General features: G+C 42.6%; 1 pseudogene; it reads left to right on the top strand.

Moving 5' to 3' along the window:
- The first annotated feature begins 6,497 nt into the window (after positions 1–6,497).
- Positions 6,498–22,061, top strand: LOC126512741 (glyceraldehyde-3-phosphate dehydrogenase-like; annotated as a pseudogene).
- Positions 22,062–24,993: the final 2,932 nt, after the last annotated feature.

The following is a 24,993-nucleotide window of genomic DNA, read 5'->3' as shown; positions in this document are numbered from 1 at the left end:
TTTATGGCGTCCTAATGTCAGTATTTTCTGGTTTCTATTTGGTCTTGTGTGCACTTAAATCAGGCAATGTGAAACGAGTGGGAGGGTCTTTCCTTTGAAATCAAAGTTTGAGGTTTAGTTGTTTTACTTCCTGGTGATTTGCAATAGGTTCTTTAATATCTGTAAACAGTAAACACTTAGCAGTCATGGGACATCAGGGCAGACTCCATGTGAACTTTGAAGATCTACTGACTGGAAAGTGGACTCAATCTGGGGCCAGGTTACTTGCTTTATCTCCTCAGTTTTCTTTTAGTTGGCAAATATTCCTAAACTGGGTTATTCCTGTAATGCCACCACTTTAGAGGCTGAGGCAGGAAGATCACACATTATTGACCAGGCTGAGATACATAGTGAGTTAAAGGACAGTGTAGGCTATATAGTGAAACCATGTCTCAAAAACAAAACCAGTATGCCAGACTTTGTTGATGCCCCAAAGGAGGCCTTGCCCCCTCTAAGGAATAAATGGGGGTTGGGATCGGGGAGGTGGGGGAGGGAAAAGGAACTGGGATTGATATGTAAAGTAAAAAAAATTAAATAAAAATAAAAACATGTTGAAGGATATAAAAAAAAAAACAAAAAAAAAATCAATGACAACCAGGAGTGTTCCCATCATGGTGTCCTTAATGACTTTTCTGTTTTACTGTGATAAAATACCTTGACAAAAGCAATTTAAGAGAGAAAGGGTTTGTTCTGGCTCTTGGTCACATTGCATCCACAGGTGAATGCATGCTCAGGTCCCTTTCTCCATCCACACGTACAGGATGGCATCCAGGGAGTGCTGCCATCCACAGTGGAGGAGTCTTCCCACCGCAACTGATGTAATCAAGATAATTCCCTAAATATGCTTAGAGGCCCATCTCCCAGGTGAATCTAGGTTTTGTCAAGTTAGCAATACTATCACAGGAGTGATGGAGAATAATGAGAAACAGTTGTCCCCAAATCCTGACCAACTTCTCAGTTGCAACTTCTTACTTTAAAAATGTATATAATTTTAGGAGATGCAAGTTTCCCATTGACTGGATTTTCTGCTGTGTTATAGTATCCATCTGTTATGGTTTGAGCATGTATTAAAGGCTCGATCCAAGGCCATTGGTATCATTTTGGAAGATTCAGAGGACTTTAGGAAGGGCATGTCCCTTAGAGCTTGTCTTAGGGTTTCTGTTATGTGAAGAGGTACCATGACCATGGCAATTCTTATAAAAGAAAATGTTTAATTGGAGCTGACTTACAGTTCAGAGGTGTAGTCCATTATCGTCATAATGGGAAGCATGGCGGCATACAGGCAGACATGATGCTGGAGAAGGAGCTGAGAGTTCTACATGTGGATCTACATGCAGCAGGAAGAAACTGAGACCTCAAAGCCTACCCTCAGTGACACACTTCCTCCAACAACTCCACACCTAATCCAAGGCCACGCCTCCCAATAGTGCCAGTCCCTATGAACCTATGAGAACATTTTCATTCAAACCACCACAGGACTGTAACCAGTTCCAGACAATTCTCTTTCTCCCTGTTTTCTACTTGTCATAATGTGAACTGATTTATCACATTCTCCTTTCCACGAAGCTCTGAAATGTCTATAACCGTTGGTCCAAATCTTTCTTCTGTTGCTGTAATGTGATTTTTGTCATAGTGACAAAGCTCTACGACAATGTCCATGAATTTGTTCTGTGGGCTGACCTACCTCCTCTAGACCATTTACTATGCCCTTATTGTACAACCAAGTACTGGCTCAGGGGCTGCAAATAAGACCAATATTACAAACCTGTTGTTTAAGAAGCTTGCAGATCATTAGAATAGAGAACTATAGTTAAGGAGAGCTAGGATTCAGGGAGTGATTTGATGTGGGAGGGTCTTCAGTTTTGTGTTGATTTCATTGGTTAATAAAGAAACTGCCTTGGCCATTTGATAGGCCAGCCCTTAGGTGGGTGGAGTAGACAGAACACAATGCTGGAGGAAGAGGGAAGTGAGGCAATCGCCATGCCTCTCCTCTCTGGGCAGATGCAATGGAGCCAGCTGCCAGGTCAGGCATGCTGAATCTCTCATGGTAAGTCACCACCTCATGGTGCTACACACATTATTAGAAATGGGTTAATCAATATGTGAGAATTAGTCAAGAAGAGGCTAGATATAATGGGCCAGGCAGTGTTTAAATGAATACAATTGTGTGTTGTTATTTTGGGTGTAAAGCTAGCTGTGTGGGAGCTGAGCAGGACAAAAAGCAGGCCTGCTCGCCTCATCACTGCAGTGATTTGTGATTCCCCCATTTCCTGCTCTCTATAAAGACTTTACTCAATGACTGCAAACTAGTGTTTCTAACATGACCTAAACCTGACAGTTTAATTCATTATATACATTCTAGTGTGTGTTCAGGAAAAGTACCATAGTCTAAGACACAAGAGAATTTTAGGCAGAAATCGTATGGGGCAATGCAAGGTTTATTTTGGTTCATCCCCAACCCCTTTAAGAAGGTGGTGGTATGAGGGCCTGTGATGATTGAGGACTGTAGAGCTCTCTTTTTGTCAAAAAGATTATTAACCTGCAGAAATAAAGTATTGGGTTGAAATATTGTTGAAATTTGAATAGGAGTGCTTAGTGAGTTTATTTCACAATTGGAAGAAATCCCCAAGCCTGTCCCAGAAACTGCTGCCCCTAGGTCGTCTCCATGATCCAAGAGCACAGTCATATTGTTTTCCAACTGTGGGATGGTCTAGGAGTGGGGACGGTGGGATTTTCAGGCAGCTGAGGGATGTTTCCCTCATAGCATTTTCCTTTTAGACCCAGAAGGATCAGTATGAAATTATACCCCATGCAGACCTTCCTTTGCCTTCCCTGAAGTTCTCTTAGCAGATTGGGCAGAAGGAATTGGCACAGAAACTGGAAACTGTTGCATACTCAGCTGCGAGGATTATGTGGCATAATCAGTAGAAGTTACAAATTATATATACACATGTGCAGAGGCTGCCAGAGAAGTTGTTTACAGCCTAGGCCAGCAAGAATGTTTGGGAGAGGAGTGTGTGATCATTGATGTTTGGAAGCATTAAAGACTTCATGTTGATAACAACAGCTGGCTTTTAAGTCCGTTTCATTGCTTTTAAGTTTTCTAGAGAAAATGTCACTCTTATTCCCATATCTTGGGCTGACTACTTCCATCTTTGGTACGGCATTATGAAACAGACTATATGCCTTCACTCTTGTATTGGACTTAATCAAAACTACAAGGCTGAAGGACAGCCAAGGGGAAGAAAGATAATGCTCATGGAATGGAATAAAAGAAAGCAAACAAATTAAATGCAGACACAGAGAACTGTGACTCAGAGCCTTTGATATTCAAATGAAATTGGCTTGAACTACATGCCACGTGTGTTGAGAGCCTGTGTGCTGGTCTCCCTGGAGTTTCTGAGACCCAGGTGATGGTGGAGAGATTACTGTTTTTACTGTTTTTATCCTTGTTGCTTCTGGCTCTTAGTGGCATCCTAGAAATTAGTTTCATAGATTGAGCATCTACCTTCAGCCCGCACACGACATACACCAGGAATTAGTAAGCACATGGAGGATGAGGCAAAGGAGAAAAGAGGCAGCATTAGACTATTTTGGGTCATAAGAACTTGGAACTAGCTCACGTGCAGGCTCATCATACTGTCCAACTCCAGCAGACATTGCTCATGCTTTAGTCTATATGAAAGATACCCCTTAGAGTTCGTGTGCACTGGGCTTTGAAGAGACTCTAGTAGGCCTGAGTTTGGCAAACATGGCTCTGGAAGATCTCGCCCTTCTCCCCTATTCACTCTGCCTTGCTAAAAACTATACATTAAATTCCTAAAGCTATTCACCAAGATCTGTTCACTTACTTGACTACTTCCTCCTCCTGAGGCTGACTACCAAGGTCCAACTATCAAAGTATTGAAGTCCAGCAAACAGAAGCTCCCTTTTGGCTCACCTAATTAGCCTGTTCAATTACAATATGCCACCACATCCTTACACAGGATTTCCCCTTTTACATATATAAACTGACATTTGCCTATGGGCCACATCTATCTCTTGTTTATCCAAAGGCAGTCCTTTGTCCCTCTTTAGTCCTTTGTAGGATGTTTAACAAATTCTCACATTATATGCTGGTAGCCTCCATTGGTTCTAACAACTAAAACTATCTCTAGACATTGCCAGATGTTCCCAGGGGGAGCCAGAGGCAGAAATGCACCCCATTGAGAACTATTAGAATAGACATAGAAGCAGGGCAGCGACTAATATCTCCCCTGCTCCTTCCTCCTTCTCCCTCATCTTCTATCACCAGCCTTTGTCTCTTATTCCCTGTCCTTTGTCCCTCTGGGGCAAATAAATCTCCTTTGTGCTGAGAACATGGTCCTGGGGTGTCTTGTGCTGACTTCAAGGTTCCTACAGGCTTCTACACACCTCCATGCTGCATAGGCCACTCTCACCCTTACCAAACTGTGCCCCATTTCCCTTTCTGTAGATTTGCTGTTTTGATACTGCTGGTTGAGGGGAGGTGGGGAGGTGACAACTTTGTTGTCTTGCCAGCGCTTCTGAACCAGTACCTCTACCCCTGAACAGGTCTTCTTCACCGCCCTGTTTCTCTGTCTAGTCTAATAGTTCTCAATGGGATGTAATTCTGCCTCTGGCTCCCACCTGGAGAACATTTGGCAATGTGTATAGGGATGGTTTTAGTTGTCATAACTGAGGGGTGCTACTGACATGTAGTGGATATACTGTGAGGATTGGTAAACATCCTGCAATGTACAAGATACCCGCCACCAACAAAAAAAAGAATGACCTGGTCTCGAATATCAGCATTGCTGAAACAGGGCAGTCATGATCAGAGGAGCCCACTGGGCTTCTCTCGGTTTCACACTATTACCTAGAACAAATTCACCCCTTCCTCACCACTGCCATGGATACTCCCTCAGACCGCCAAAGTTACATCAAAAGGCTATGTTCATTTAGCTCATTAATGCAAACATAAAGGAATAAAATGCTTCAGATGAAATGAAAAGCAGCGCTGGTCCATCTGTTTCAGTGTCGGCAAACAACAGGAAGTGGTGGGGACAGAGGTGGCACAGCTGTCTACTCTGCAGACAGCACCAATGTTATTTATTGCCATACAGGTGGCCATGTCACTACATTTCTGATTTCTGAAGAGATTCAATACTGCATCTCCTTTAGCCCCTAGCAAGCCCTTTTTGTGTTAATTTATTTTTTTTGATGAGTTGTAACTTATATGCACACATTTTAAGTGTTGAGCCCAGTGAATCAGGGTAATCGTGAAGACTAGATGTTGGAGAATTTAGATTATCTGACTTTAATATTTCCTATAAACTACAGCAAATAAGGTAGTGATACACACATGGTTGGAATGATAAGCAGATTAATGGAAAGAATACAGACCTCCAGCCATCATAATTCAGTGATGTAAAAAAAATTCTTTTCAATAAATGGTGGTAGAACAATTGAATATGCAGATGAGAAAAAAGAATCCCTATCATATACACAACTTAATTATATTTTTATTATTTAGAATACTTTTAAATTTAAATATATTTTGAACATATTCTTACCCTTCCCCAAGATAATTCAGATGGATTCTCTCCCTGCCATACCTACCCAGCTTTTTTTCTTTTCAACAAACAAAATCCCAGTATAACATCAACCCCCAAACCAAGAAGCCAAAATGAAACACCCCACCAGAAAAAGAAAAGAAACAACAACAAAAACCCCACCAAACTATAACCAAATTAAAGCGCGTGCGCGTGTGCGCGCACGCGCACACACACACACACGCGCACACAGAGCTGTGGAGTTCATTATATGTTGGACAACCACTCCTGAACATGAGGCCTGCCCTGGAGTGGTTGATATATATACTCAGCACCACTCCAGAGATTGGAGAAATCTAATTTACATTCTCCCAGAAGGTATAAATGACAGTTCAATTTTTAACCTTTACTCTAGTGGCTAGGTTTTCATTCATTCATTCATTCATTCATTCATTTTTTTTAAAACTAACAAAATAAATATAATAAGATAAAATAAAACTATCACATCAAAGTTGGACAAGACAAGCAGAGGGAAAGATCCCAAGAGAAGGAACAAGAATCAGAGACCACTCATTTACACACTCAGGAGTCCCAGAAAAACACTAAACTGGAGTCATAATTGAAGCTCCCAGGACCTGGTGCAGCCTGGTGCACCCTGGTGCAGCCCCTGTGCCATGCCCACAATTTAATTCAATATGTAGAATGGGTCTAAATATAGACAGCCAAACAAATCTCTAGAAGAAAGTATAAGATAATATCTTCATGAATTTATAAAGGGACTTAATAAAAATAGTTCACAAAGTGTACTGCCCACGAAGGAAAAGATTGATAAATTAGACTTCATTCAAGCTAAGGACTTTTGTTTATCAGAATCCATGACTAAGAGAGTTTTGGCAAGCTGCGAAACAGTAGAACTTCTTTGCAATACTTCTGTCAAAGGATACTTGCTTATTTTTTTCTGTGTTGGCAACTCATCCTAATTTAAAACATTGAGGGGAGAGAAAGCTCTGTGCAGCTGACATTATGCAGGCCAAACAAAATAAGCCTGGGAGGCAGCTCTGGCACACACATTGCTCGTTTGCCGCCTCACCGTCAGCAGCGCTGGAGAAGGAAGATGCTTTCCCTTTTCCATCTTTTCGTATTCTTTCCTTGAGGAGCCTCTCGGAAGGGGAAGAAACAATGAAGACATCTAGTTCTCAGCAGTAAGAGTTTCTTTCCCATTGGATGGCAGAAGAGCTGTGCTAGATTTAGGGGTTAAATAAACAGCAGCTTGCAGCCGATAGACACAGCAAAGAAAGAAAACATGACATGAATCACCGTTTCTTCATTAGCTTTATGGAAACTACAGCTGGTTTCCTTGTCTCCTTATTTTCTGGGACTCTCGAATTCTCAGCATCCATGCATGGTAAGTTTGGGAACTGGAAAGTCAGCTTGATGCTACAGTGAGACAGAAAAGATGGAAGAGACTGAGGTTAAACTTTGAGCGTTCTGAGCCCATTAGTGTCCAACTTCTTTACTTTCTACTCTCAACCATGATTTCCATTCTCCTTCCTTCTTTCCAGCACTACTCTCCCTTAATTCTACCAGAGGTTAGAGAGGTAGGGGATGCTTTCCTCTTGTCATCTTCCAACACCTTTGAGTACCAGGAGTTGGCTTGATGGATGGATGGCATGTTCTTAGCATTGCACATTAGTAAAAGTGTAGGAGCTCGATTTCGAATTCATGGATTTAAATCCTGCTTTTAATCTCTTGCAGTCTTGGGCAAGTTCTTCTCTCTGCCACAATCCCTCATCTATAAGTCACTAATAATAGTGTATGTGTACCGGTTGCAATAGTGCCAAGCAATTGCTAAACTTGTTCACTAAAGTGAAAATTGACTGTTGGCTCGTAGTCTGTCAGGTCTTGTTTTGGTGCCAAGCCTTGGGAAACAGGATACAAAGCGGCCCTTGTCTCAGAGACCACCAGCCCACTCTTGATTTCAAGAGAGGCAAACAACTTTACCAAAATAACCCTTCTCTTTCTTTGAACTGGCTAACGTGGGGCTGCTGGCTGGATTGATGGCCTTCTTATAGAACATGGTCATGGCTAAAATCCAAGCCACTCAGAAGATTAAAATCATTTGGGGAGAGTATATTCTCTTAAAAGTTGAACCTAGGGTTACAGTGTTGATGAGGAAACCGTGATACCCAAGAAGTGAACTAATTTACTCATGCCATGGCTGTATGATTAAAAAAACTCATTAAATTAGGGCTCATAAAGATCGGGGAGAATTATAAATCACCTCGGAAAAAAGTCTGAATACATGAAGAAGCAGAAGAGATCTCTTCTCGGGAGTTTCTGCTATTTTTAGCAATGAGTAAAGGGGTGGTAGACAACCTGGAAGAACTGTGGTGGACGATGTGGAAAGCCGGACTTCTGGGAGATCAACTTGGATATTTAGTCGAGGAGATTTCCAAATACAAAGTTGAAAGTACAGCTTGCTTTCTTCTTCCTTAATAGTAAAATGTGAGGGGGCCGGTGGAAATTGAGGGAAGAATCAGTAATGAAAAAGGAACTCAATGACATGGGAAATTCTAACCTCTTCTAGACTGCCGAGGTCAGTGCCCTCACTCAAAGGCTCTGAAGAGATGAAGGGCGTGATTCACAGGGACCTTTCAGAAAGAGGAAGGGCACTGTTCCTCAGCCATTAGCAGAGGCCGAACATGGAAAAGAGCCTAGATGAAAATGTTTGTGTACTTGGCCTCTAACATCAGCACAGACACTGAAAAGAAAAAGGCTGTTAGATTCTTCAAGTTCCATGGGCAGGAACCAAGCTGATGGCCCAAGCATGGGCCAGTGTTCCTGAAAAAGGAAGGATGACATAAGGGACCCAAGAATCCAGAGAGAGCCCGGAAGGTAAGTTGAAAGCCAGCTGAGGCCTCCTTCAAAACCTTGAAACATAATGGAATTTGGCTGAGTTTTAAAATGTTTTGGAATGATGATTCACTTTTGACTGTTCACTCCTCTATTTTTTTGAAGCATAATTGTCCACAGACTTCATGCTTTGCCTGTCCTTCCATCGTGTATTGAAAACAGGGGATGTGATTCTTTAGGTTCTCCAGATCCGCAGATGGAGAAGAATTACATCCTGAAGTTGAACCTTAGCCCTACCTGATTTAGATGATACAAATGAGAAGACGTGGTACAATGAGATTCAAAAGAGACTCCTGGATTTTTTTTTTTTTTTTTTTTTGTATAAAGGGAATGAGGTCTCTGTGAACCTTAGGATGGGGTAAATATGCTGTACTGTGGGATGGACTGGAATCATAAATCTTATATTGTGGCAAAGGGACTTCAGAGATGCAATTGAAGTTAGTGATGACTTAAAATTGGCCGATTATCCTGGGTTATTAGTATAATCGCATTGCATAAGCCTTTAAAAGAGAGAGATGGGAAGGATGGGAGCCTGAGAAGATAGGAAGGCGATGTGATGAGGGCTGCAGAGCAGCCGTAAAGCATGGAGAGAATCTAGCTGACAGCAAGAAAGGAAAGGGGGACCTGAGCCCAGTGGCCACAAACAACTGAGTTCTGTCGATCACCTCATTGTTAACTGCATGCAAGCGGGTTCACCCTGAAGCCTCCAGAAGGGGTTGTGTCCTTGTCAACATCTTGATCTTCGCTGTTGTTTGTTTGCTTGTTTTTCTTTTTGAGAAAACCTGAAGAAGGAAGGCAATTGTTTCACATCTGAAACTTTTAAGATGAAATTTCTATTGTTTAATAAGTCTCTCTGTTGGTGTAGTTTGTTATAACAGCAATAGAAAATTAATCAACTAATAGAAAGTTTCAGTTTCCAACATTGTGTCTACCAAAAATTTGCTGGGGCTGGAGTAGGAAGGGGCGGGGGAAAGGCCAGAAGAAAGGCCTTTTCTGACCTCTGTGAGCATGCCTCACTTTCATGAAAGATTGTCTTTTGGAAAATGGAACCGTCAAAGAGGTACAATGAGTGCTTCTGGTGGGTTTGTAGAGGACATTCTGTCCTTTGCTCTATCCATCCCGCAAGGCAATTCTTTCCTTCCCAGTTTATGAGCCTAGTCATGAAAGCCACCTTTGTAGAACACTTACAGCGAGATGCTATACTGATGAGGTTAGGAAAAGGAGAGAGCCAGCCTGGCTTGTGAGTGTGGGGGTGGAGTAGAGAGTTCTTTAGAGGAGGAGCAGGAAGGCTAAGTGCTGTCAGCTGGGCCCCAGATGGCCACAACAGACCAGAAAGATAAGAGCAATTGATCTGGGTTGAGAAGGCCTGGACTCCAGTCCTGGGTGCTGCTTTCTCAGCTGTGGCTCTGTGAACATCACTCCTCTTCTCCTTGGCATCCTATCGTTAAGGGTGGATAAGGAGAAGACCCATATTGAGGAATTACAACTCTAATTCAATAATAGGCTATACATCGAGGCATCTCGCCGACTGTGCAGCATCCCTTAAGTCGTAGCTGGAATTTGTTATGCCTAGTACACATGAAATCAGCCAATAGTTACTGAATTCTTCATACAGAATACCTTCAAGAATGCAAAGGAGAGACCTTGTCTTGGCTCTTGCTGGACAGCATGTGTGGTTGCTCACATGGATCCCCTGGTCTCAACCATGGATCAAGTGTTCCCAGGGATTTCCACCACCTTCATAGCTGTAGCATTCAGGAGGAGCTGGATGTGGTTCACTGCTTTCCTGCCTCCTTCCCATGTCCTTCAAGGTAGTTTTTCTGGAAGATGCATCAGAGAAGGCTGGGGTATGATTATGTTGAGTAATTTAGGGCATTAAGATGTCAGAATGATTTTTACCATGAAAAGAAACAGGCCGTTTAAGAACATGTTGCAAGGCATACAGGTGCATATGTGTGTGCATGCTTATGAGTATGCATCTTCACATGCCCTACATGTGGTGGTCGGGTGAGAAAAGACTTCCAAAAACATGCAGAGAAACATCAACTACAGAGCTCCATTCCATTGAGAGTCAGGTCCCTTCTGATTGTGGGATCTCAAGGACATATGGATCATAAATAAGATGTGGAGAGAATGTAGCTTTTTTTTCTCTTGTTCATTTATGGAAGACCTGGAAAATTTAGTCCCTGCAAACACAAAGATTCACAGAGCCCAGCTTTGATAACATCAAGAGTGATACTCGTCTTTTCTCTGCTAAGTAGGTAGGTTTTTAGCTTTGTGTTGTATTTTAATGTTTTTAAATTATTCATATTTTTATTGAAAATAGATTCTTCTCTCATATAACATACCCCAACCAATTACCCCGCACTCTACTCCTCCTAGCTCCCACACTTTCTATCTCCCCCAGATCCACTCCCCCTCCATTTCCTCTTCAGAAAAGAGCAGGCCTCCAAGAGATGTCAACCAAACAGGGCAAAACAAGATAGATAAGACAAGGCAAAAGCCCTCACAGCTGAAGCTGGACAAGGCAACCCAATAAGAGGGAAAGAGTACCAAGACCAGGCAAAAGAATCAGAGACACCCCTCATCTCACTGTTAGGAGTTTCCCCAAAACACCAAGCAAACAGCCATAACATAATATGCAGAGGAGATAGGTCAGACCCATGCAGGCTCCATGACTGATATCCATTTCAGTCTCTGTGAGACCCTATGTGACCTGCTTAGTTGATTTGGTGGATCATGTTCTCCTGGTGTCCTCCATCCCCTCTGACTGGTAGGAATTTATTTTAAAGGTTATGGTGCTTGAAATTTTTTAGAAGACTACCTGGAATCACTGAGAGAAATTCGAAAAAGCCTGAAAGGTTCCAAGAAGTAAAAATAGATAAAAAGAAAATAAAAAAAGCATTTGATGAACCATCCTTCTCTAAGACTTCTTAATAAGATATTTCTTATCCCACAAAACAAACACGGCTGGAGGTGGGGCATAATATGTGGCTTAACACGTGCAAGGCCCTGGGCTTAATCCTTAATACAATGAAACTTACGAAGCTTGGCTTGTATTCAATTTAACAAAATGGCTCAACAACCTGTTTCGAATCTAGGCGACTTCCACCTTTTGGCACTGCTGTCTTCTAGAGTCTTCATCCAGAAAGGTAAAGTTTAGTATATGAGAGCTACTCTCCAATTCCTATCTGTTTTCAGGCATTCAAATAAGCGCCAAGAAAAGGCGATGTGTAATGTTTCGGCTGGTATGTTTGCCACGGTTCCCGTCTATGTTTTACTTTAGACTCGTCACAGGAGAGATGACCAGAGGGTTGAGTTAGGAGTAAAGCAGTCAGGAGTCAAGTTACTCTCAGGAGATCAGGGTAGACCAGTCTTTGTTATAGCTTATGCACAGTTTAAGGGACTGCTGTTAATTCTTTTGGTAAACCACCAGTCAGGCTTAGAGTTTGAGTTCATACAAGATTTGTTTCTTTACCTCCGAATCCTAGACTGAGTGTGAGTGTGGCTTTAGGACAAAAGCAGCAGAGTTGGAGGCCGGGAGATGGGAGGGCAACTCAAGTTCCAACTTGTACCAGGTTGTAGTTGTCCCTAGTTCTCATCCATTTCATGCCTCTCTGACCTCAGGCTTGGCACTGGACACTGAAGAAATGACCAAACCAAGACTGAACAACTGTATTTACAGTCTCTGTCCTTTCTGGAGGTTAAATCCGTAGCTATAGCAACGCTCTATTCTGCAACATTCCCGATGATTCTATTTGACCCCACTGGAATGCTGTGTAACCAACAACTACAAAACCCAGTGGCTTGCGATGGTCAGTATGAATTTAGCGAATGTGCCTGTGAGGTGATGATTTAAGCTGAGCTCAGCTGGACAGTAACGTAAGTTGTCCCCACTCTCCCAGGTTCATTCACACATGTGGTAGTGGCTCTCCATGGCAGCTGGCCTAGGGTATTGTGGCCTAAACTGAGTGCGGTGACTTGGCTCTGCCTCACCAGTCTTTTTTGTTGTTGTTGTTTTGTTTTTCCCTTTATCAGACCATTTTAAACCTGTTGTTATGGGGATGGCAGAAGGCGAGAATGATCCAGTGTAAGCATAGAAGCACCTTTCAAACCTCTGCGTTTGTTTTCGTCTGTCACTTTCTGTGCTAAAACAAGCCACATGGCTGAGTCCAGGGGGGCAGAGGGACACTGCAAAGGTACACGGTGAGTGGGTTGTGGTTACAGGGAGAAGTAAAGAATTGGGGCAGTTTTTGCAATCTATCACAGTAGCACTTTTCATGGAGGTGATAAGTAGCCGTGTCAACTGATGCTATTTTCAGAGTCATTTTATTCCCAATATCTAGATTTCTTATAGGTTTTAATTGCTATGTTTATGTGACCCAAATCGTTCATTGTCAACTTATTGTGTTCAATTCTTGAGCTCAGCATCCCCTCTCATTAAGACAAATAATTACCTAATAAAGCTGCAATTTTGTGCAATGAGCTTGCCATTCTCCCTTCTTGTCAGATGTGAAAACAAAGAAGGGGTAGCAAAACCCAAAACTCCAGGGATGGGGAGTTGCTGTACACTGACAAATAGACACCTACTGTTAGGCTGAGACTACAGGGAGTCAGTTGTCTGGATTCCCCATCAGAAATTAAATACAAATAAGTTCCAAGTCAGTCAAGTGATTGTTGTTTACTTTTATTTACTTTTACATTTCTTTATATTTAAAATGTGTATCAATGTTTGATCTACGTGTATGTCTGTACACCATTTTTGTGCCTTGTTTCCCTGAAGGTCAGAAGGCATTAGATCCCCTGGAACTGGAGTCTCTGATGGTTGTTAGCACTGGGAGCCAAACCCAGGTTCTCTGCAAGAGCAACAAGTGCTCTTAACTGCTGAGCCATATCCTCAGCCCATATTTATTTTTATTTACGTGTATGTGTGGGTGTCTCTGCATCTGTGCCAAGTGAATGCAGGTGCCTGCAGAGGCCAGAAAGCACATCAGATCCCTTAGATCTGGAGTTAGAGCACTTGTGAGCCTCAGGATGTGGGTTACTTGGACGAGAAGGAAGTGCTCTTAGCCGCTGAGCATGCTCCCCAGCCCTTTTTGCTTGTTTGTGTTACTGGTTTTATAGACAGTAGTGTAACCGAACAGATGATTAAAAAACAAATGATTAAGTTCTTGAAATCTTTGGTCATTTTCTACCTGAGGGGAGTATGTTTCTTAGCAACAGGTTTTCTAAGAGATGCTCATTTTCCTCACTGAAGGTGCCCACTATAGCTTTGTCTTAGGCTTCCCTAGAAGCCAACTCTGGGCCAAGGAGTCAAGTACAAGTAGTGTATTTTTGAAATAACAGAAATACCAGCAAAGCTGTGAGAAGTGGATGTAAAAGAAGCCAGCAATGAGCACATTATTGGCCTATTTAGCTCAGAGGACAACTGAAGGGCACAATCCCACTGGAAAGAGTAGAGACCGCATGTTTCATAGTTACCTGAATAAAGGTGGGAAGAACCTGGGGTATTTATTCACCAGTCGACTTCCAGCAGCTGCTTGTTGGTTGATAGCAGTTCTTCCGGGGGGCATCAATCCTCTGGCCCTTGTTCCTTGAAAAATAAATATGCAACGTGGGCTTTAGCAATTAGAGAAATCCTTCAGGCAAATACAGTTGGCATCTGAGTGAAGTTGGGCCGTCTACTTCTGTCTGCCAAGCAAACATTTGTGCTTGCTTTACTCTTTAGTACTCAGAAAGGTATGCTTCTCTTTCACTAGAATCAGCAACTCTTTGATATGCATAAGCCTCATTCGAAGGGGGTTGTATAAGTAACACATGTTTCAAGATTGAGGACCTGGGCATCAGATGGAGAAGTTGTGGGTTTGTACTTTTACACATGTGTGTTTCTTCAACAACTCACAGCACAACCCTATGCCTAGAAAAGAATGAAATAATCCTAAAATGCTGACTTTAGTCCAATGATCAGTGAATTATGATAAAGCATGATTAACGTCGCCAGTAAATTAGCAAAACCAGAGTCAGCAATAAAGTACAGTTAAAAACATTTTGACAGTTTCATATATTTGGAGAATGAATTGTCATGTCTTCAGCCCCCATTTTTCTTTGTCACTCTCCTCCATCTTCTACTGGAAACCTCAATAAATTCCTCTCACAATTTCATATCTTCTTTTTGTGTATGGCCCCATAAATTTAGAATTCCTTGCCCAGGTATAAGTTGGAGGTTATTTTTGAAGCAAGAGCAACTTATTGGCAGTTACACCACTGAAGAAAATGACTTCCCTTCCATACAGTCCATTCTTCTGGGTGGGACTTTGCATGAAACTTTTTATTTGACTCATTAGGTTTCTCATTACCATCATCATTTCAGTTGGATTTTTCTTCAGTATTTCTTCTTGTTGAATTCGATTTTCATACTTGAAACCGACTTCCTTATTTCCTCCAGTTTTTTTGTGCTTCCCTTTAAATGTATTTGTGTCCTCTTCGAGTTGGTTAAGTATATTTATAATTTTTTTAGTTGTGTGCCTGGAATTTTGTTTGGGTAATCTTCATTGGGAGCCATTACTGTAGAATTGGTAATTTTTGGAGGAAATAAATTGTCTTCGTTTTTCATGCTCCTGATGGTTTTGTACTGGGGACCACTTAATTGGGATTAGATTGTTGGTGAAGATTTTTGTCGCTTTTAGAATTCAGGTCACCTTTCTACTTTTAGTGGAAGTATCTGTGGTGTTCAAGAAAGACTAGCTTGCACTAGGGTTCGGGTGCAGTTTTCCTCTTTTAGACTGTTGTTCAGGGCAGCTTCTATCTTCAGGCCTCCACTGCAAATAAAATACTGTCTGCAACTATAGCCATTGCCCAGCAGTAAACCCTCTCGGAAAATAGAATACCAGTTTACTACAAAATAGTCATAACTTAAAAACCAATTGTTTGGGGGGAGGGGATAAAGGAATAGTAATATTACTGTATGTAGTAGTGTGTTAGTTATGGTGCATATGAGTAGAGAAAATAAAAAGAAAGAAGAAATCACACTGGTGATTAGTGACTAGTATTAGGTTGCTAGATAGTAAGCAGAAGAGGGTGATTACACATAGGAAAAATTTGGGGGGATAAAGGGTTTTAGTTAATAGTGGATTGAGAAGTAAGGCACACACTGACACAATATAGGGCAGTCTCTTCTTTCGGGACGGTGAGTACAGAGACTCTAAACTAGAGCAGCCTGCGAGCTCTCAAAGAGGTAAGAGGATATACATAGGATATGTATATAAGAGGGGGAAAAGAGCCAGGAGGTGGTAGTGCATGAATTTAGTCCCAGTACTCAGGAGACAGAGGCAAGCAAATCTCTGACTCCCAGGTCAGTCTGATCTATGGAATGAGATCCACGATAGCCAGGTGGAACAGAGAAACCCTGTCTCAACAAGCAAGCAAACAAAAACAAAGAGGAAACAAAAGAGCTGAGCAGTGAGGGATGGAGTTGACCTGTTACTTGACCCTGGGTCTTATATAAATAAGGAGAAGTTATAGAGGAAAACTGAGAGCTGGGTGGAGACTGGGTGTGGGGTTAGGCTCCTGACTGACTCTCTGACCTTGTAGGGCAATCTGGCTTGGGCCCCAAAGTCTTGGTGCACTCCAAAGCCTCAGTGGTAACCAAAAGTTGGGGTTGAAGCATGGGCATGCAAACATGGTGAATAAGAGCTAGGAATACTTTAAAATATTTGTAAAGTTTACCAAGTGACTATGAATCCTACTGATTGGAAATAAGACCACTACCACAATTTTGAGCCAAATTTGAAGCAAGGTTTAATTAAATACTGGCCAGGTGTGATGGGCTCTGGTCGGGTCCATTCTGGGGTTTTCAGGAAATGGTGATTTGTTTGCTGAGGTAAGCCATAAGGCACAATATTTTCCATCAGATCCAATCAGGGGCAAGCATATATATCATGACATACTTTCTGCTCACATACCTCCTGCCCATATGTGATCAATATGTCTGGTGCAGTTGAGTCAAGCAAACTTGTTTAGGTGAGTGGAAACATGTTGTCTTATATGAACAACAGCCTCCAGCATTGCAGTGAGTATCTGTCCTTGGGCAAGGGGCTTATAGGTTAGAGACATTTTTGTTTCACGGATCTCTTAGGCATGGTAATTAAAACTTAAAACATAACTTTGGCTCTCATATAACTCCACACCTTCTCTCTCACTTAGCACACCCATAGTTTACCAGTTTTGAATTCCAATAACTGACAAACAGTTGAGAGAATTTTGACCAAAAAGATATTGAGGTATGAATATTTTCTACAAATCGAGTCATAAAATCACAAGAGTGAGATCTTAAACTGCCTGGGAAGAAACACTTGGTTTTCTGGAGGAGAATCCTTAAAATGAAAATCACAATTTCCACTATAGCTTTCCATGTTGTAAGCTGGTTCCTTCAGGAGAAGACAGATCATTTGTCTTTTAAAGAAAAAACACCTGGTCATTTGACCTTGAATTTTTGCTGTCTGATTTATAATTTGCTCGATACTTCCTCAACTGGGAGCTACTGGCTTGGGTGTGTTCAGTTAATAGTATATTGGTTGCTTCGGATATCAGTTATTTGTCCTATTACTGATGAAATTCTAAAGTGACATTCTAAAGTGCAGCGATAGAAAGACCGAATCTTTCATGTGTTAAGAGGCAGAGAAGGAAGTAGCTGTAACACGAATGCCTGGTACAATCATTTGAGGGTTGGGCTCTAGAAAAGGCAGACTCTGTAAGAGCAATCAAATAGCATGTGTTGTATCGTTCATAAGCACAGTATAGCCTGTGAGAAGCAACCTCAAAGCCCAGTTGCTTAAATCATTTTTATACACCTTCTATACCCATGATTTGGCTGACATTTGGATGCTACTACTTGAAGTCAGCTAAACTTAGCTGTAGACCATAGGTTGGAATTAGATAGGCCCCTTGTGACTCTCTCCCCTTCTGGAACTGTAGACTGACTAGCCATGTTCTCATGTCAGTGGCATCAAGACAAAGAGACTTGCAGAAATACCAACTATTTTAAGGCCCAAGTTCAGAACTGACACACCAATTTTTCCATACTCTACTTGGTCAAGGAAAGTCACTTGGCCAAGAAACCTCTTCAGTGAACTTCTGTATGAAAGAGCTCCAGCGCCACAAGACAAAAGACATGGCTAACAGGATGGGTGATTAAGAGGAAACAATAGGTCAATACCTACTGAGGAGCAAATGCCATATGCCTTCACTAGTAGCTAATCCATCTTATTCCTGCCCAAGACAAGATACAACTATATGGGAGTAATGTCATTGGGAGTGCCAAAAATCCTCTTTTCAAAAAAACTGAAAAAGCCTTGGCAACTGTGGTCCAAACAGACTGTTTTGAGCTCCAGAAGTCAACCAAAAGCTTACAACAATCTGGAGGGATTTTTTAAAATGACTAAATATTAGTAATAACAGCCTTTTAAAGTCTTTTATCTTCCCTTGGTCGCATCTTCCTCTTTTTCAATTCTGTGGTAGCCTTGAAAAGTGCTTGCAATTGTGGGGACAGCCAGCAGCCTAGCAGCTGCAGAATGGGTCAGACGAGAGTTGGGGCTCTTTCCAGACCCCATTTTCAGAGAATTGTCATTATCTGACCTATTTTACAGTTCCTTAGAAATCCCAGTCACAAGACTTGTCTTTATTTGACTTGACTGGGAGCTCACCCATGTGAAAAGCCTTCTCCTCAAGGGCATTTGTCAAAAACAATCAGGAGCAATTGTTTAATAGCCCAGCTGCCCGAGGCAGCCCAAAGGCTGGGACAAACAACAAGCGAAGTACAAAACTTGAATGGAAAAAACACGAGTATGAGATGTTCGTAGGTGTTTTGAAAGGATGTGGCCTATTTTTAGAGTTCTAGAAGGCTATCCAAGAAGGGCTGAGTTCATCCTCAGGGGTGCGTATATACCGAAAGAGAACCAATGCCCTAAGCTCGCTCTTCTGGCCAGCTTTAGGTTTCTGTACAAGCGTAAAGGGAAAGCTGGGGCAGAATTCTAATCTTGTTCTGTAAATTAATCAACAGTTTATAACAGCTCTAAAGAAATGACTGAGGGGAGATCAAGGGCATCACAAGGGGACCCACAGAGACCACTAACCTGGGCTCATAGGTGCTCACAGACACTGGACTGACAGCTGAGAAGCCTGCATGGGACTGACCTAGGCCTATACATATATGAGACAGTATTATAGCTTGGTCTACTTGCGGGACTCATAGCAGTGGGAATGGGGCCTGTCCCTGATACTTTGGCAGGCTTTTGGGAACCTAGTCCTCCTACTGGGTTGCCTTATCAAGTCCTACCTCAACTTGATAGGCCATGTTTTGTTGACACCCATGGCAGGCCTGCCCCTTTCTGAACAGAAGCAGAGGAGTGGATTGGGGTGGGAGAGGTGTGTGGAGAGATGGAAGAAGAGGGAGGGAAAACTGAGATCAGGATGTAAAACAAATGAATAAATTTAATTTTAAAAAAAGAAAAAGAAGAAAAATTACATAAAAGACAAAGGGCTGGCTATAGATGAGCAACCAGCGAGGCAATTCCAATTGACTGTTAATGGATATTCCCACATGCACGTGGAAGCCCTCAGCAAGACTCGGAAGCTTATTGGTTCCAGTCATGGAAGGAAATGTCTGTTAGATCATTAGCTGACTACTAATTTTACTAAGTAGAGGCCAGTGGCTACAAGGAATACTGACTTTACCCCATTAGTTTAGGAATGCCATTAAGGCAATGAGCTATAATAACAAAGGCAAAAAAGTCCACAAGGAGGACTTCAGTTTCCAGACTTGCAGAGTGTGTTACATAAAGTGTTCAGTTCAAGGGCTAAGTAAGGAGTGTAGCTTGGTGGTAAAGAACCTGCCTGGGTAATAGGAGGCTTTGGGTTCAATCCCAGCACCACAGAAATGTCTAGTGAAAAGAAAACCTACAAGATATGCTGAAAAACCCTCGTTTTCAAGGGCGGTGGGAGAAATCCCCCAGTCTCAATAATTCAGGCCAACAGATGCAATCAGCAAGAGGTGTCTTTATTGATTACACAGGCGCCTGAGGGTACAACAGCAGCTTATGCCAACTGCCCACACCGGGCAAATTCAAACAGCCATATTTATAGGGGAAAATGATTACATAAGAGGGTAGTATAGTACAAGCATTTCATTGGCTCTCAAATTGGTGGGCTTAGCTCATTCTGGGAATGGCCCCATGTCTATTCTCGAATTTCCCTGAAAAACCATAAAGACAGATAAAACACCCTGCAGCAAGTTGACAATTTAGATAGCTGTCTTGGGGGGGTGGTGGTGGAATATCTCTCTCCTTAGCCTAGTCAGTGAGTCTGCAACCCATAGATATCCAGTTTTTGCATTGGCTGAGTCTGGGGGCCCAGCTAAATTTTCAGCAGAGTTTAACATAGTAGGTGGGCACGGGGGTCTTTCAAGTATGGTGGTCTTTCAATGCAAAGCCACAAATGTATGGCACACGGATCTAAGAGCAAAAGTGATAAATAGAAACAGTTCTCAAGGAAACCAAGATGGCAGAGTTACTGCACAAATACTTTAAATGAGCTATTTTACACACAAAGAGCTAAAAGAAGCCATATCTTCGAGACCAAAGGAGACTGTGTGTCATCACATAGAAAATGGTAATAATGAGTGTTTGAGGCCAGAATGGGCTGCCTTGTAGGAACCTGTCTCAAAAATGAGGGAGGACTGAGGAATGGAATAGCCACACATCAAGTGGAGCATCCCTCACAATTCTGTAAGTAACTCTAGCACCGAGGGGTGGAGAGACAAAAAGATCTCTAGGGTTTGTTGGTCTACAGCCTAACTGGAGAGAAACAAAACCCACATGCACTCCAGGTCTTGGGAGAGAGTTTGCCCCCAAAGGAATGAGAGGAGAGTGACAGAGGACACTTGGCACCCTTCTGCGGCCTCCAACACCCACATACACACGTGTGAACATATAACATGCACACATACACACAGGTACTCATACATGCAAAGGGAACTTGAGTGTGATTATGCTACTAATATTTAACAATAAAGACTCTAAAACAGAAATTATTACTAGAGACAAAAGGGCATTTTACAGTGTTAAAACAATCATTTCCTGGCTCTCTGCTCCTCCCTCTTCTAGAGACAGCTGCTTCTTTTTGTGCAGTGCCAGCCTCATTCCAGAGACACAATGGTGAAGGTCAGAGTGAACGAATTTGGCCGTATTGGACGCCTGGTTACCAGGGCTGCCTTCACTTCTGGCAAAGTGGATGTTGTTGCCATCAATGACCCTTTCATCGACCTCAACTACATGGTCTACATGTTCCAGTATGACTCCACCCATGGCAAGTTCAAAGGCACAGTTAAGGCTGAGAATGGGAAGCTTGTCATCAACGGGAAGGCCATCACCATCTTCCAGGAGCGAGATCCCACCAACATCAAATGGGGGAGATGCTGGCACCGAGTATGTTGTGGAGTCGACCGGTGTCTTCACCACCATGGAGAAGGCTGGGGCCCACTTGAAGGGTGGGGCCAATAGGGTCATCATCTCCGCCCCTTCTGCCGATGCCCCCATGTTTGTGATGGGTGTGAACCATGACAATTATGACAATTCCCTCAAGATTGTCAGCAACGCTTCCTGCACCACCAACTGCTTAGCCCCCTTGGCCAAGGTCATCCATGACAACTTTGGCATCTTGGAAGGACTCATGACCACAGTCCATGCCATCACGGCCACCCAGAAGACTGTGGATGGCCCCTCTGGGAAGCTGTGGCGAGATGGCCGTGGCACTGCCCAGAACATCATCCCTGCGTCCACTGGCGCTGCCAAGGCTGTGGGTAAAGTCATCCCAAAGCTGAACAGGAAGCTCACGGGCATGGCCTTCCGTGTTCCTACCACCAATGTGTCCGTCGTCGATCTGACATGCCACCTGGAGAAAGCTGCCAAGTATGACGACATCAAGAAGGTGGTGAAACAGGCATCCGAGGGCCCACTAAAGGGCATCCTGGGCGACACTGAGGACCAGGTTGTCTCCTGTGACTTTAACAGTGACTCCCACTCTTCCACCTTCGATGCTGGGGCTGGCATTGCTCTCAGTGACAACTTTGTAAAGCTCATTTCCTGGTATGACAATGAATTCGGCTACAGCAACAGAGTGGTGGACCTCATGGCCTACATGACCTCCAAGGAGTAAGAAGCCCACCCTGGACTACCCATCCCAGCAAGGACACAGCAAGAGAGAGGCCCTCAGCTGCTGAGCAGTCCCTGTCCTAACTAACCCTTGACACTGAGCATCTCCCTCACAGTTTCCATCCCAGACTCCCAGAATAGCAGGAGGGGGCTTAGGGAGCCCTACTCTCTTGAATACCATCAATAAAATTCATTGCACCCCTCAAAAAAACCAATCATTTCCTTAGGAAAATATAACCATATAATATGTTCACTTAACAAAATAATGCCAAAATATATAAAGCAAAAGCTAACAGAATTGAAGGAAGGCATGGGTAACATTTATAGAACACAGTTAAAGCAGTGCTTATAGTGCAAATTATAGCTGCAAGTGCTTTCATTACAAAGAAAGCTTTCTCATTCATAGTCTAAATTTCCACCTTCATCAACTTAGGAAAGCAAGAGGAAACTAAATTACAGAGAGAAGTTAGGAAGTAACAGAGCCAGGTATGGTGACACACATCTGAAATCTCAAGGACCCTGGAGGCTGAAGTAGGAGAATCAAGAGTTTGAGAGCAGTATATGATACATAAGGAAACCTTGTCCTAAGACAAAAAGAAAACACTAAGCCAAACTAAAACAAAAAATTCCATCGTTGTATGCCCATATTTGAGGATGTGGAACTAGGAACCACAGATAAGAGAGAACATACCATGTTTGCCTTTCTGGGTCTGGGTTACTTCACTCAATATAACCTTTTCTAGGTCCATCCATTGACCTGAAAATTTCATGATTTCACTTTTCTTTACAGCTTTATAGTATTCCATAGTGGATATGTACTAAGTTACACTATACATCCATCCATTGAGAGAAATTTAGGTTGTTCTCATTTCCATAACCAGCAGCTGTCCTCTTAGACTTAAGGCCCCCTCCACAGGAGGGAAAGCTTGCCTGCTACTGGAAACCTAGTCAGCTTTCTGAGCTTAAGGAGGACATGAACCTCAGAAAAGAATCTACTACCACTGTTTTTTTAGACCAGCATAGTTCTTTATTCCAATATTCCAAATCTATACTTATACCCACAGATAACTGTAGCTACCATCTCTCATCAAAGAAGCCTCTATTTTCAGCAAACGGAGACAATCACAGAAAGCCACAGCTGGCTATGATGCAGAGATCAACAGATTGCCAGGGGCTCATCCTCAACAGATACATCTGTATCACAGCTCGTGCATCTCTGGGGCAGGGAAGATCACAGAAGAGGGGCCACAACGATTTTAAGGGCAAGAATACGAGGAAATCTCCTACGAAGCAGTCTCTCTCCTAGAAACGGCTCCTTAGGAATGGTGGCGCTATCAATGGGTGCATTAACATAGAAGGGGGATTTTTTTCAGGGTTCCACCCAAGTCAACAAACGACAGGCAATGAATGACAGTTTAGAGAAGGAAAATTAGCCTCTCCCAGGGATGAGCCCCTTTATTGATTGCCCAATGTAGAGTGATCAGCCTTGAAACCGTATACTCACAAACAAGAAAAACAGAGGCAGCAGGTTGTTTGTGTATAATGTATTTGCATATATACATGTAAACATATAAGCATATATGCATATTCATGTATACATACATATGTAACAATAATGAAAAAGAATATCAAAGAAAATGGGGGGACATGGGAGGATTAAAGAAAGGGTAACTGGAAAGGACTGAAGGGAAGAAAGAAGGCAGGGAAAGTGATGTAATTCTATTTCAATTAAAAACATTTTAAAAATAAAAAGTCACAATGTGAAAAAAAACAAACCACCAAACTAACTACAGTAAGGTAAGAGGAGCTAGGAAAGTAGCAAAGATGTAAAGACAAGAATGGTAATGAAGGAAATAGAAAACAAACAAATATCAATGAAATCAACATCCAAGTCTTAGAAAAGATTTCAAAAATTTGATCAGCCATTATTGAACCAATTCTGTGGTGTGTTATAAACAATTGGTTACTTTTTACATCCTTAGCTTACTTTCTCCATTTTTCTAGAGGGAGTATTTTTTTTTATTGCTTTATAAATAATACTATTCAAAATTTCCACTTCCTCCCCTCCTCCCATTTCCCTCCTGCTCCCTCCCTCCCCCTCCCCATCCAGTCCTAAGAGAGGGCAGGGTACCCTGCCCTGCGGGAAGTCCAAGGCCCTCCCTCCTCCATCCAGGCCTAGGAAGGTGAGCATCCAAATAGACTAGGATCTCATAAAGCCAGTACATGCAGTAGAGATAAATCCCAGTGCCATTATCATACTGGCTTCTCAGTCTGCCCCAATTGTCAGCCACATTCAGAGAGTCTGGTTTGATCCCATACTCGCTCAGTCCTGGTCCAGCTGGCTTTGGTGAGCTCCCATTAGATCAGGAACACTGTCTCAGTGGGTGGACCAACCCCTTGCGGTCCTGACTTCCTTGCTCATATTCTCCCTCCTTCCACTCTTTAACTGGACTTTGGGAGCTCAGTCCAGTACTCTGATGTGGGTCTCTGTCTCTATCTCCATCAGTTGCTGGAGAAAGGTTTCATGGTGATATTCAAGATAGTTATCAGTCTGACTATGGGACAAGGCCAGTTCAGGCACCCTCTCCTCCACTGCCCAGGGTCCTAGCTGGGGACATCCCCGTGGATACCTGAGAACTCCTCTAGAGCCAAACCTCTTGCCAACCCCAAAATGGCTCCATTAAATTAAGATATCTTCTTCTAGAGGGAGTATTTCTAACCTCAATTCTCTTTAACGTTGCCCCCTACTTTATCCCATACACAAGGATGTGTCTAAATGAGACCACCCCTGTTAGTCCTCTCTCACACAAACCCCTCTGCTCTGAATGCATAGAAAATGGGCATGTTGTCTTCATAGAGAAAGCAGAACCCGTCATACAGGAAATTCTTCAACCTAAGGCCACCACACTGAACAAAACAGTTGCAGTTCATTCCATATCTGAGGAGCGAGTCTGTGAGATCTAAGTTTTAGAAGCAGACTGCACATTTGAATGAGTGATAGGCAAACCTTTTTGGATAAAATAAGGGAACATGGACCTTTCTCCATCACCAGGCAGAACCAGGGTATTTTTAGTGTGCACTTGGTGATAAAGCACCTATCTGTTGACTGGAAAGAGATTCCTGTCAATGCTGGATTTTCCCAGAGCCTTGTTCTTCCCTTGGGCATTTAAACTGGTATTTAAAGAAATACCATTTTAAAGGGAAAAAAAAGTATTTTTTTCTTTTAATACATTTTAACTAAAATAGAATGGCATTATTTCTCTCCTTCCCTTCCTTCCCCCAGG

Source organism: Alexandromys fortis, unplaced genomic scaffold (genome assembly GCF_014885135.2).
Source record: "Alexandromys fortis isolate MF-2015 unplaced genomic scaffold, M_Fortis_MF-2015_v1.1 scaffold_120, whole genome shotgun sequence".
Taxonomy (NCBI): Eukaryota; Metazoa; Chordata; class Mammalia; order Rodentia; family Cricetidae; genus Alexandromys; species Alexandromys fortis.
Note: the sequence above shows the minus strand (reverse complement) of the source record. Positions and strands in the feature narration are given on the sequence as shown.